The sequence below is a fragment of the Schistocerca nitens genome, chromosome 7, assembly GCF_023898315.1.
Source record: "Schistocerca nitens isolate TAMUIC-IGC-003100 chromosome 7, iqSchNite1.1, whole genome shotgun sequence".
In the NCBI taxonomy this organism is placed as follows: Eukaryota; Metazoa; Arthropoda; class Insecta; order Orthoptera; family Acrididae; genus Schistocerca; species Schistocerca nitens.
In genome coordinates, this window is record NC_064620.1 from 429,074,465 (window position 1) to 429,089,690 (window position 15,226).

General features: G+C 37.7%; 1 protein-coding gene across 6 annotated transcripts in view; it reads left to right on the top strand.

The window, feature by feature from the left end:
• The window catches only part of LOC126194660 (uncharacterized), a 118,599-nt gene extending 104,305 nt beyond the window's left edge, over positions 1 to 14,294 (top strand). For 3 of the 6 annotated variants that reach the window (XM_049932859.1, XM_049932854.1, XM_049932857.1), the window contains exons 8-9: positions 3,100 to 3,194; positions 14,131 to 14,294. The gene's annotated coding sequence lies outside the window, so the exon portion shown is untranslated. The remainder of the gene's footprint in view (positions 1 to 3,099; positions 3,195 to 14,130) is intronic. The other 3 variants (XM_049932858.1, XM_049932855.1, XM_049932856.1) reach the window with 1 other exon arrangement.
• The last annotated feature ends 932 nt before the right edge of the window (positions 14,295 to 15,226 follow it).

Below are 15,226 nucleotides of genomic sequence, written 5' to 3' on the forward strand. Positions count from 1 at the left end.
GGTGACCCAACTGTACACATTTTGTGTATTGGTGAGGCATGTGGCCACCCTTGTCCGCTTACATTCTACTGGTGCAGTAACATCACGTAGGCTATGGCTCACCAGCTTGACTGCCATCACTTTGGCTGTTTACCCATCCATACCCTCCTGTGTTTCATTATCTACATTGTGCTGTTCCAGTTTGTAAGCTGGAACAATCTAATGTAGATAATGAAATACTGCTTTTTCTTTGAGTTATTGGTTCTCTTGCCACCATGAATTCCTCTCCTGTAGCCACCTACATCCTGAATTATTTGCTGAATGTAATCTAGTCACTGCTTTCCTCTACAGTTTTTACCCACTACAGCTGCCTCTTGTACCATGGAAGTTAGTCCATGGCGTTTTAACAGATGTCCTACCATGTATTTCTCTCTTTGCTGATTCTCCAGAAAACCTCTCATTCCTTACTTTATGAGTCTACTTAATTTTCAACATTCTTCTGTAGCACCACATCTCAAATGCTTCAGTTCTCTTCTTTTCATTTTCCCACAGCCCAAGTTTCACTACCATACAATGCTGTGCTCCCAACACACATTCTCGGAAATTTTTTCCTCAAATTAAGACCTACATTTGATACTAGTACACTTCTCTTGGCCAAAAATACCAACTTTGCCAGTGCTAATCTATTTTTTATGTCCTCCTTGCTATGTCCATCATGGGTTATTTTGCTGCATAGGCAGCAGAATTCCCTGACTTCATATTTTGTGATCACCATCCTGATTATAAGTTTCCTCTGCTCTCATTTCTGCTACTTCTCATTACTTTCCTCTTTCTTTGATTTACTCTCAATCCATATTCTGTTCTGATTAGACTGTTTGTTCCATTCAGAAATCCTGTAATTCTTCTTCACTTTCACAGAGTATAGCAATGTTATCAGTGAATCTTATTGTTGATATTTGATATCCTTCGCTTTGAATTTTAATTCCACTCTGGAACCTTTCTTTTATTTCTGTCATTGCTTTTGATGTATAGATTGAACAATAGGGGCAAAGGACTACATCCCTGTCTTATAACCTTTTTAATTTGAGCACTTCATTCTTGGTCTTCCACTCTTATTGTTCCCTCTTGGCTGTTGTAAATATTTTGTATTACCTGTCAACTATAAGCTGATCCCTATTTTCCTCAGAATGTCAAACATCTTGCACCATTTGATGCTGTCAAATGCTTTTTCCAGGTCAAAAAATCCTATGAGTGTGTTTTGAGTTTTCATTAATCTTGCTTCCATTATCAACTGCAATGTCAGAACTGCCTCTCTGTTGCCTTTACCTTTCTTATTGCCAAACTGACCATCATATAGCAGATCCTCACTTTTCTTTTCCATTCTTCTGCATATTATTCTTGTCAGCAACTTGAGTGCATGAGCTACTAAGCTGACTGCGCAATAATTCTCACACTAATCAGCTCTTGCAATGTTCAGAATTATGTGGATGATTTTGGTCCAAAAGTCAGATGGTATAATGCCAGACTCATATATTCTATGCACCAACATGAACAGTCATTTTGTTGCCACTCCCCCAAGCGGTTTTAGAAATTCTGACAGAATGCTATCTATCCTTCCTGCCTTATTCCATCTTAAGTCTTCAAAAGCTCTTATAAATTCTGACTCTAAGAGTGGGTCCCCTATTTCTTCTATATCAATTCCTGTTTCTTCTTCTATCATGCCATCAGACAAGTCTTTCTCTTAAAGAGGCCTTCATTATACTCATTCCACCCATCAGCTCCCTCCTCTACATTTAACGGTGGAATTCCCATTTCACCCTTAATGTTAACAACCCTGCTTTTAATTTCACTGAATGTTGTTTTGACTTTTTTGTATGATGAGTCAGTCCTTCTAAAATACTATTAGGGTAACTTAAATGGTAGGCTATTAAAGTTCTCCTCATTGTCCAGTGGAGTCATATCTTAACATTAGATACAGATTGTCATGTTAGCAAATGATACTAAATATAGAAGATTAATTTCAGAGTGGGAAAACATTAAGTATGGTGCACCACAGGTTTCAGTGCTTGCTTGGCTCCTGTTTTTGGTCTACATAAATGATTTATCTTTGTCACTGAAGAATTCTTCAAAAATTGTAATATTTGCTGTTGAGACAAGTCTACTGCTAGAGGGCTCAAACTCACCCACATTTGTCACAACCAGAACAATACTGGAACAGGTTTACAACTGGTATACAACCAACAGCTTATTACTCAATCTTACAAAAGCTCTCCTATTCGCAACTAAGACTTTTGACAAAGCATTTATGTAACATTATATATACCACTATCAGCTCTCTATATACTGGAAAAGTTAAGATCTTTGTAATACAAACATTTAAGTAATGTGGAATATATATTCCTGAGTGGCTAATGGGGTACACTTTTACTTTCTTTTTGCATATTTGCGGATTTTCAGCTTTCTGCCCGAAGTTCACTGGCATGGAACTATAAAACTCCATTTCAAAATCTAGAGGAAGTTGCTTAGGCTATGTGGAAATTATTTTTGCTTCTCATATTGTGGTTGTTACTTGCTGAATTCTTCCAAAACTCATCCTAGTTGTTAACCACAGATACGGTAAGGGAGTAGGTTTATGTGCATTGGTATGTAACTCTAAGAATCCCTAGGTGTGAAGGCACTTCTGCAAAATGTTCATTTATCAACTTTTCACAATATTCTTGTTGCACACTTTTGTAGAATAAATATTTTTCTTGCCTTAGCTGCAGCTGCCTTAAGATTGTGTCATGGGACAGAAGTCAGTGAAAGTATACAAATTGTGCTAGCAGTCCTGTTTGCAAGTTGAGACAGTGAGAGAGGTTTCTGAGTGCAAAGCAGTCAGAACAGAGTTTATTTTTCTTTGATTAACTAAACTACATACTGGTGGTTATTTATTGGATTAATAATTTGGATGCGAAGATATTTCATACATGGAGCCTCATCAAATGTGTGCCCACTGATCTCTATTTCTGGGATCTATATGGGATTTTTACTTCTTTGGAGCTGGATTATATAAGTCTTTGTTTGATAAAGAGTTAAAGTGTTTGCTGTGAACAACTTGTATACCTGTTCATTGTTTTCCAGGTGGTGTCTGGTCTGAATTACCTTATGCCTATTTATCAGTATACTTGTCTCATCAGCAAACATCGCCATTTCTGAAGAACCCTCCAACATCTTGGGTAATCATTTATATTAATCCATAACAATAGTGAGCTGAGCACCAAACTTGTGGGATACTACATTTAACATTTCCCCACTCTGAATTTTGACTTATTCCTGTGCTAACATTTGTTACTGCGGCCCTCTGCTTTATATTGTTAAGATGCTTGGGGAATGTCTTTAGTTTCTATAGCAGAATTGTAAGCCCTAAAAAAGGACCTTGATAAGATCACAGAAAATGTAAACAAGATATTTCTCTTGTTAGTTCATGCAGAACCGAATATGTGAGCTCATATATTACTTTCCCAACAGAGAAGACTCCACAGCAGGTTATTCTTACAAAGCTGCTTCAGTATTCTGTGGTAAACTATATCCTTAGAACATTTTGGGAAAATGAGAAGGAAGGGACATTAGATTGTAACACTCTACCTAAGAACTAAAGAGATAAAGTGCAATTTATGACATTTTTGCTGAACTTAATATATCTGTAATACCCACACATTTCATTTATTGATGTGGGATGCTAATAGTGCTCCAGTCCATGGTCAGTTTCAGTAGTGTTACAAAGGTGCATGCCCATTTAAGACTGTCAAAATCAGCTGCTGGCTGGAATATGACTGGTGCTCTATACAGAAAAATGAAGTACTGTATGGATATTACAAAATCAGTCTTACATTGGAACTGGAGAGACTGGACATGTGCCCTTCACCTCTTAGACACAGAATTTGAGGCCATCTGGTCATCTCAATTTTTATTATCATGTGCTTCTAACATCTACTTCAGTCTTTCAGGAAATACCCCTGTTCTTGTCAGTTAGATACAAAGACAACTCAAGGGGGCCATTATCACATCGGCACAAGATTTTAGAAGTTTGTTTGAAATACTATCAACAGCAAGAAGATTCACAAATTTTAGTGGCCTGGAGATTTTTGTGGTCTTGTTTACAGCTGATTTGGCAAAACTGATCTTACCTGGTAGAGTACACAACATCTGTACAAGTTTCACAAGCTGTGACATTGTGCAAACAAAACAGTGACCTGAATATAGAATAAATTTCTTTTACTTTACTTTAGGACAGCATTTATCTGAAACTGGTCATTCTATAGGGAGCATTGAGAACTGAATTCTCCACAGAGTGGAAAAAGGCCGTGCTCTTAATTTGTTAGAGGAGCTTGAAATTTATAAAGCAAAAAAGGAAGAACCAACAAAACTGCTTAACTGGCTGAGCAATTTCATGCCCATTGCCTACTTTTTCTTTGTTTGACATTTTATTTTAATCACTGAATGCCTCTGTTATATATAGTTTCACCTAGTATACAGTGCCTTACACATTTACTCCATTTTCGTATCTTGTTCGCATAACTCTAATATTTTCTTGTTCCTTTTCTGCTTATATAATATAATGCATTAACTAGATAATCTTGTTCATGCACTGGTATGGAGTTTTATCATTCTTTCCTTGCAAAGGCATGCTGCAGGGTATGAGGGGCCCTCTGGTGGTCATGTTCCTCTAACCACTTCTCACCAATGCGTAATTCTGGCATTACCGCTAACAGAGGTCACTGTTTATGTGCGGCAGTATGTTTTCTTTCATTGTGGGTTCTTTAACTATTTGTTTTATAGTTTTTATATTATTTGGTGCACTATGAAAGCTGTTTATTCTTTATTTCATTATTTATAATATTGACACTTGAGCATATGTCAATTATTGTCTCTTAACTCTTCCTCTTTTTAACAATCTAACTTTTGTCATTCTTTAATTTCCTTGTTTTTTGTTAATGTAATGCCTCTTATACCTTATAAGTCAATTACAGACTTTACCGATTGTATCCCCCCTTTATTTTATGTTGTTCTATTAATCATTGAAGACTTGTGTATGCCTACAGTAGAGGCATATGGTGAACTTACAACACAAATTTCTTGTGGCTACTGTATGGCAGTTTGTTTTGAACAGTAATGCTGCTGAAAAGATGGCACTTGTTATTATTTATATATATTTGACAATGCTGGTGCTGATTTTTCATTTATCATTTGACAATGCCATTATGGCTGCAGTATATTAGGACATTGTCTTTTAGAGCAGATCTGAAGATGGTCATTATAGGCTAAAACCAGTAATCTGTTGACAAAAAGTTTGTGAGAATAGACATAAAGTAAAGGAAATTTAATCTGTGCAAGTAGTAGTCTGTTGCTTTGAAGTATTAACAAATTCAGGGGCAAATAATACTTATTACACTCTGTCAAACACTTTGTGCGAAGAACAATATGCAAATGATCGTAATCTGCATAAAATCATAAATGATATAAGTTCTGCTTATCTTTATTTTAATGTTCAGTAATTTTGTTTGTTCCTACATGTGCTTGGGAAATTTAAACACATGTCTGGTAAAAACTGCAAGGAAATTCAGCATTTCCTTCTAGTAATTCTGGCCAAAATCAAGTGTCTTAGATCAAGTTTGTGTTTCAATTGGGGTGGGGGGGAGGGCAAGAAGGGAAGGGAGCAATGTTAAGGCAGTGATTTCTTGCATTTGAAAGCAACAGTATTTAAATTCCAGTTTGGCCATTTTAATTTTGTATTTTTTTCTCACACTCGTGAGTTTAATTAGTAATCCTGGATAAGGTCATGGTTGATTTCTTTCCCCATCACTTTTGTCCTACAATGTGTAATAGGTGTTTCATTCTGCTATTGTGTTCTATGATTCACTACATTATTGTGAATTTTATTATTTCCAATTTAATATTAGAGAAACATTGTGAAACAATGTTGGAGATCATAACCAAATAATTACATTACGAATAACAATAAGTGCTTGTCATAGTTATTAAGTACATTGATCTATGCATTATCTTCCAATACAAATAATCCCACCTTAAACCCATGTATAATTTAATTTTAGAGATGCCCTCAAGCTGGGATCTATGGTCTCTGGACCAATTTCATCACTATATTTTTGTAGCTGTGAGTGAGTGGATAATTATTAATACAAAACTCTATGTGTGAATCAGTGAACGAAGAGTGTAATGGCAGATGTTCTTGTATTCTCTTTTCTCCATTCTATTTTCTTTATAATAATATTCCACAATATACTTGTGTGAGTGAATATAGATATATATGTTTCAAAGTGACTGAAGCACACCCTGTGGTGTTATTCATTCCTTCTTAGGATTCTGTCTATGAATGGTGTATTATTTTCAGCAATATGTCAAAGCACTGGCCCTAACTCAACCTCATAACATGCGGAGTTGTAGAGCAACTGGCATATAATGTTGTCGTTTGATCTTTCCTGAGTGGAGGTGTTTTATGCTGATAAGGCACCACTTATTCTCACTGATTTAATTAAGAACAGTTTACTATTCAGATTGTTCTGGTCTCAATGGAATGGGAAAGAGTGTATTAAAATTATAGTGGTGGCTTTTTCTACAAAAGTTCTACTGCGCTTTTCTTATTTTATTTTTTTTATTTTTTCACTGACAAAAACTGTCTATAAACCAAAGAAAAGATATTGATTCTCAAAATTCAAAACCCATCAACTGCTTTTTAATACCTGATTTACCTTAATACATTGATGGTTGCAGTATTATTTAATGAACTGCCCCTATTTGAATTAGATCATTGGTACAAAGAACAATTGATAAATATTTTACTGAAACCAGTTTTTGAATTCCAGAATGAATTTTTGCCATGGAGCAGAGGTTATGCTGATTTGAAACTTCCAGGTAGATAAAAACTGCATGCCAGACTGGGACTCAAAACTTTCTGCTTCCAACTGAGCTATCCAACCATGAATTGTGACATACCCTCACAGCTATACTTCTGCCATTGCCTCATCTCCTACTGTAAAACACCATGGAAATTCTCCTGGATATCTTGTGGGACCAGCACTCCTGGAAGAATGGATATAGTGTAAACATGGCTTAGGCACAGCCTGGAGGATTGTTACCAGAATTAATTTCAGCAGAGTGAATCTGCCACAAAGTTTCAGTTTTTGAACTTATTGCTTGTTAAATGTTGGTAAACTTTCTGTACTATCCCAGTTGATGTGTTTCTGTCCAATAACTAAAATATATAATTTCACTAAATATCACCATAACTCTTGATGTGTAACATGTACACTGTTCCTTGAGTGTGAATCTCGCTTCAAACCCCCCCCCCCCCCTTTCCCCCAATTGCTTTCTAACTGTTGTTGCAATAGCCATTACAGTTGAAATTACAAATGTAAAAGAGCTCAATACAATAGCCTTTCACCAGTTGAACTAAACAGCAACTGATCATCAACGCAAATCAAAAGCAATATTTCTTTTTCTGTTAATGAGATAATTATGTCAACTGACAGGCAACACTGTGAGCCAAAGAAGTTGGTCTTCATGCAATTAAAGATTCACACTGTGCATTCATATAAAGGCCAGCTCCAAAGAATGTCTGTAATTTACACAGTTGCACTTCACCCAGCTGACATCTCATTAACTGGGCATAAATCATAAAAAACTCAAATTAGAAAATCAGTTTTTGTAATTAACAATGATTAATAAATTATAGAATACATATTATAGCTCTCATTATCTTCTGTTTCTGTAGACCATATTCTGTGATGCTAAAACCTTATACATGATCTACATCTACATCTACATCTTCATGGATACACTGCAAATCACATTTAAGTGCCTAGCAGAGGATTCATTGAGCCACCTTCACAATTCTCTATTATTCCAATCTCATATAGCTTGTGGAAAGAATGAACACCTATATCTTTCCATACGAGCTCTGATTTCCTTATTTTATCATGGTGATCATTCCTCCCTATTTAGGTCTGTGTCAACAAAATATTTTCGCATTTGGAGGAGAAAGTTGGAAACTGGAATTTTGTGAGAAGATTCCATCACAACAAAAGACACATTTCTTTTAATGATGTCCAGCCCAAATCCTGTATCATTTCAGTGACACCCTCTCCCATGTTTCGTGATAATACAAAACGTGCTGACTTTCTTTGAACTTTTTCGATGTACTCCATCATTCCTATTTGGTAAGGATCTCACACTGCGCAGCAGCACTCTAAAAGAGGATGGACAAGTGTAGTGTAAGCAGTCTCCTTAGTAGGTCTGTTACATTTCCTAAGTGTCCTGCCAATAAAACGCAGTCTTTGGTTAGCCTTCCCCATAACATTTTCTATGTGTTCCTTCCAATTTAAGTTGTTTGTGATTGTAATACCTAACTATTTAGTTGACTTTATGGCTTTTAGATTAGACTGACTTATAGTGTAACTGAAATTTAATGAGTTCCTTTTAGCACTCATGTGGATGACCTCACACTTTTCGTTATTTAAGGTCAACTGCCACTTTTCGCACCATTCAAGTATCTTCTCTAAATCATTTTGCAGTTTGTTTTGATCTTCTAATGACTTTATTAGTTGATACATTACAGTGGCATCTGCAAACAACCAAAGACGGCAGCTCAGGTTGTCTCCCAAATCATTTATATAGATAAGAAGCAGCAAAGGGCTTATAACACTGCCTTGGGGAATGCCAGAAATCACATCTGTTTTACTCAATGAGTTTCTGTCAATTACTATGAACTGTGACCTCTCTGACAGGAAATCACAAATCCACATCCACATAACTGAGATAATATTCCATAAGCACACAATTTCACTAAGAGCTGCTTGTTTGGCACAGTGTCGAAAGCCTTCCAGAAATACAGAATCGATCTGAAATCCCTTGTCAATAGCACTCAACACTTCATGTGAATGAAGAGCTAGTTGTGTTCCACAGGAATGATGTTTTCTAAACCCATGTTGACTAGGTGTCAGTAGACCATTTACTTTGAGGTAATTCATAATGTTCAAACACAATACATGTTCCAAAATCCTGCTGCATATCAACGTTAATGATAAGGGCCTGTAACTTAGTGGATTACTCCTACTACCTTTCTTTAATACTGGTGTGACTTGTACAACTTTCCAGTCTTTGGGTATGGATCTTTTATCAAATTAATGGCTATATAGGTTTGTTAAGTATGGAGCTAATTCATCAGCATACTCTGAAAGGAACCTAATTGGTATACAGTCTGGACCAGAAGACTTCCTTTTATTAACTGATTTAAGTTGCTTCACTACTCTGAGGATATTTACTTCTACGTTACTGATGTTGGTAGCTGTTGTCGATTTGAATTCTGGAATATTTACTTCCTCTTCATTTGTGAAGGCATTTTGAAAGGCTTGTTTAGTAACTCTGCTTTGATGTCTTCAACAGTATCTCCATTGCTATCACGCAGAGAAGGCATTGATTCTTTCTTGCTGCTAACATACTTCGCATACGACCAGAATCTCTTTGAATTTTCTGCCAGGTTTTGAAACAAATTTTAGTTGTGGAAACTGTTATAAGCATCTTGCATTGAAGTCCATGCTAAATTTTGAGCTTCTGAAAAAGATTGCCAATCTTGGGGATTTTAGATCTGTTTATATTTGGCATGTCTGTTTTGTTGTATCTGCAAATGTGTTCTAACCTGTTTTGTGTACCAAGGAGGACCAGCTCCACTGTTTGTTAATTTATTTGGTATAAATCTCTCAAATGCTGCTGATACTATTTCTTTGAATTGAAGCCATATCTGGTCTACACTTATATTATTAATTTGGAATGAGTGGAGATTGTCTCTCAGGAAGTCATAAAGTGAATTTTTATCTCCTTTTTTGAATAGCTATATTTTTCGCTTATTTTTTGAGGATTTGGTGATTACAATATTCAATCTCGTTATGACAACCCTGTGTTCACTAATCCCTGAACCAGTTTTGATGCTCCTTATTAAGTCAGGATTATTTGTTGCTAAGAGGTCAAGTGTGTTTTCACAACTGTTTACTATTCGTGTGGGCTCATGAACTAACTGCTCGAAATAGTTTTCAGGGAATGCGTTTAGCACAATTTCGGATGATATTTTATGTGTACCTATGGAATGAAACATGTATTTTCGCCAACATATCGAGGGTAAATTAAAGTCACCACCAAATATTATCGTATGAGGCGAATACGTGTTTGAAATCAAAATTCAAGTTTTCTTTGAACCTTTCACCAACTGTATCATCTGAATTAGGAGGTTGGTAAAAGGATCCAATTATTATTTTATTCTGGTTGCCAACAATGACCTCTGCCCATACTAACTCACAGGAAGTATCTACTTCAATTTTGCGACAAGTTAAAGTACTTCTAACAGCAACAAACACGTCACCGCCAACCGTGTTTAGCCTATCCTTTCGGATCACTGTTAGGTTCTTTGCAAAAATTTCGGCTGAGCTTATATCTGGCTTTAGCCAGCTTTCAGTGCCTATAATGATTTGAGCATCATTGCTTTCTATTAGCACTTGGAGCTCAGGTACTTTCCCAACTCACCTACGACAATTTACAACTGTTATACCAATGGTTCCTGTATCTACATTCTTCCTGTTTTCAGACTGCACCCTTTGTGACTGAAGCCCTTCTTGTGTTTTCCCGAGACCCTCTAACCTAAAAAACCGCCCAGTCCACGCCACACTGTCCCTGCTACCCATGTAGCCACCTCCTGCGTATAGTGGACACCTGATCTATTCAGTGGAACCCGAAACTCAACCACCCTTTGTAACAAGTCGAGGAATCTGCAGCCTACACGGTCGCAGAACCATCTGAGCCTCTGATTCAGACCCTCAATGTGGCTCTGTACCAGAGGTCCACAATCGGTCCTGTCGACTATGCTGCAAATGGTCAGCTCTGCTTTCATCTTGCAAGCAAGACTGGCAGCCTTTACCACTTTTGTTATCCACTCGAAACCAGAGAGAATCTCTTCTGATCCAAAGTGACACACATCATTGGTACCAACGTGAGCAACAACCTGCAGTTGGCTGCACCCTGTGCTCTTCATGGCATCTGGGAGCACCCTTTCCACATCTGAAATGACTCCACCCAGTATGCACATGGAGTGCACATTTGTCTTCTTACCCTTCTTGTCAACCAAGTCCCTAAGAAGCCCCATAATGTGCCTAACATTGGAGCTCCCAACTACCATTAATTGCACCCTCTGTGATTGCCCAGATCTTGGTGGGTGAATGGTTTCCTCTGAAACAGGACATGCGGCAGCATCTGGCTCAGTGACAGTGTCAACCACAGACAGCACCTGCAAGCTGTTTGTCAGAAAAACCAGGGAGGCCTTATGTGTGGCCACCTGGGAAATCTTTCATTGCCTTCTTTGCCCCAGCGTGACTTCCCACTCAACCACAGGTGACGGGTGAGCCTCAGTGCAAGCAGTAACTGGGTCGGCCACCAGTGAGGACCGATTGGAGGATTTGGACATGCTGGACGTCCACTGGATCCCCATGGCCGGCCCACAACAGTGGCGCCCATCACAGCCTGAAACTGAGATCGAAGTGTCGCCAACTCGGATCGCATCTGCACACAACAATCGCAGTCCCTGTCCATACTAAAGACTGTGGAAAACTACACTATGCAGATAAACAGACTATTGGCACGTGCTGCACAACTCTACTGCAGACCCTGACAAAAATGCAGGAAATGTGTCTAATAATACACAGATAAAAAACCTAACTACCCAAGCACTCAGGTGAAACTAAATAACTCGCCCCTGATTAGGAACTTGTAATATATCACAAAATCAGTTTACTTTCTGACACAAATGAAAATGCGAGAACAGTGGATATTAGATATTAAATTTAAACACAGAATCTCAAGAAACTAAACTATTAAAGCACACAGATGTTATAATAAAATTTGCTCCTGGTTAGGAACTCGTAAATGCCACAAAAGCAGTTACTTCTCTGTTGCTGCATCTGTCTCAGTCGGTTACTACTGATAATTTATCAGAATTCTGAGAATATGGCATGGTAATTGCTGTTAATATCCACTTCTGTAATATCCTTAGATAAATCAATCTCTATAATTCTTAAATAAATGTTTCAATATTTTTACTTAGAAGCAGTTGTATTTATTTACTAAACTTATTAGACAACAGTGGAAGACCATTGTGCAGTGATGGTAATTAAATTACTGCAGAACAATCCTGATCGTTTGTTGTTAACATGTACTCAAAAAGTCAAGATGACAAGTGTGGAAGTACGATGGTCTCATCACATGCAAACCGCAAAAAATAGAAAAAGGAATGTATATGAAAGGATGATGTTTCTTATATAACTTCAGTCAACTGGCTATCTACAACTGTTTCAGAATGTGTTGATTAATAATACAAATTGTATCACACATAAATGTTTGAATATATGCTACAACATTATTAACCAAAAGCATAAATGTAAACTGGTAAACACTGTACTGTTCGTAAGAAACATTCACACAGAAAAAACTGTCCAAAAGACAGAAAATGAAACTAACAATGTCAGCCTGCAACAATGTCCATCAATGCGAAGTCTGGCCCACAGCACCTTGCAAGAACTGCACATGAGGTTCCAAGATGTCATGAAAATAACTGACAGCAGTTTAATTGTACCAATTCACCCGTGCAATTTGATGAATAGGAGTTCAAGTGGTCAACATAATCCCTGCCCCTGCCATTATGGATCCTCCTCAATATTGGTCTCTTTCTACAATGTTTGGGTCCCAAAATCATATTCCACATTCCCTCCAGTTGCGAATCCATCAAAAATACTCTCCAGACCAAATTGGGACTCATCTGTGAAAAGAACATTGGGCCACTGGCATGGTGGCATGTTGACAGTTCCTCTCTAGATGGTCCCTTCTGTGAAGATGCAACAGAGATAGACATACAGCAGGTCTCCAACAATAAAGGCTACTCCACCAAATCCTTCTATACACCGTTTGCCTTGATATGGGCATCCAGTGGATGCTGCAATGTCAATACCAGTAGCCGTGCAGTACTAAGGCAGTCTCACTATGCCCTTACAGCCAAATAACACTCATCTCTTTCTGATGTCATATGTGGTCAGCCCTGCCCAGGTCTTCAGGATACAGTTTCAGTCTCTATTAACTGTCGCCACATCCAAGAAACAACAGAACAGTTAACTTTAAGCCGTAGGGCCACACCAGTTTGCGACTATCCTGCTTCCATTCTTCCTATGGCCCTACACTGCAGACAGTCTGGTAGGTGTATTCTCTGTGCCATTCTGCACCATCTGTGGCTATGTACACAGTGATAATGGGTGTGGAACTACCTGGAAAAAACTACTCCATTTGATAGGTGCCCTGAGGTCTGTGCTGGTGTGGCTGTACATTGACTGGAAGGTCACCTTCCATGCAGAACATGATTGTAGGGACATCTGTTGAAAGTTCGTATGATTATATCATGAATTAGACACAGGATGGGGAAATAGCTGTTTGCTGCTTTAATTTTGGATTCCAGTGGATTTAACTAAAAGTAAACACTTCTATCCAGGCAGAGCATATTTGTTGTTGGTCTTCAAATATTAAAAATTGAGCAATTATTTGTGTTGCTGTCAGAGAAGATAGTCTCACCACCAAACAAAGAATTAATATATAAACTGGTAGAATTATATTGATGCCAGTGAGTATTCTGTAGTCGTGTTTACTTACTAATGTTACTGGTGATAATGGAAGTTGATTCTTCCTCTGAATGGTGTAATAATAATTGGCCAAATGTGAGATGAGTCTATGAACTATGACTCCATGTGACAGGAGAATTCAAATCTCATCAGCTGTGACTGACTGTTGCCACTGAGATTGATTGTAGTATTTGTATTTAGTGTTATCTGTAGTGGTAACTGTCAAGGAAGTTAAAAGTTTTTGCTCTGATGGTGAGATAAAGGAAGGTAAAAGTTACTGTTGGGAAATACTTATCCATTATACAGAACACATGTATTATAATCATGAAAATAATCCACAAAGTTGGATGAAAAGTAAAACAAAATGTACCTGTGATTATTCATAAAGTACTAATTTGTCCTTATTTTTGGAATCAAAATTTTTGTATCATCTTCTTTTTCTCTTTTATAGGAACTGATACACCAGACTTCAGCAATACATGCACATTTGTGGAAGCAAGAAGCTTGAATTATGGATTGTATTCAGTTTCATACTATGTATTGTCAACCTAAAATAAATATCAAAATAGCTTTGTATCTTATTCTTTCTTTAATAAAATAAGTAATGAAATACTACATTTACGCAATGATCTGCCAAATATATTATGCCTCCATAGTTTTATTTCAAAATGCTCAATGTAGAATGTTGTTCTTCATATCTACCAATAAAAGAACAAAAGTATTTAAGAAAGTATCTGCTAAAATTACTGTCCTTAAAATTTACTGCATAGAAGAGACAGTTAATTTCAGAGAGGTGCATCAGAAAAGAATGCTAGAAATATTCAGCATTCAGACTGAATCCTTCATCGTAACTTGAAAGCTTACATACTGACATGAGCACAACTCATACAAATGTGGCCACTGTTGTCTCTAAGAACTAAGGCTTTACTGTGACTGCTTCTGAGAGGTGAGGAGCAGTCTAGCTGGGGTGGGTAGTGGGGGTACAGAGTAAGTGTGTCATGGGGAGGGGGAGAGAGAGCTGGTTAGGATGGGGGAAAATGCTAATGACGTCTGTGGGAGCAGGAAGGGTCAAGGAGAGAACTAGACAATGCGAAAGGACTATGTAGGTGATTTGGCAGGATAGAATGCATGTGTAGTACTGGAGTGGGCAAAGGGAGGGGATAATGATGATGATGTTGTTTGGTTTGTGGGGCCCTCAACTACGTGGTCACCAACACCCATAGAAATTTCCAAGTTTTACTCGTTCTGGTCTCCCACTTTCGTGAATGACGCTGTTGATGAAATGACGAGGACAACACAATCACCCAGTCCCTGAGTGGAGAAATCAGGGAAGGGAACATAGAGTGAAAGTTGACTACAGGGGTAACGGAAATGAAGGAAAAGTTTCAAAGAGAGTCCATGCCAGTGCAACTCAGAAAATCTGGTGTTGGTGAGGAAAATCTAGGTGACACAGGCTCTGAAACAGTCATTAAAGTAAAGCACATTGCGTTTGGCAGGGTACTCTGCAACTGGTGGGCCAACCATCAACATCTACATAGATACTCTGC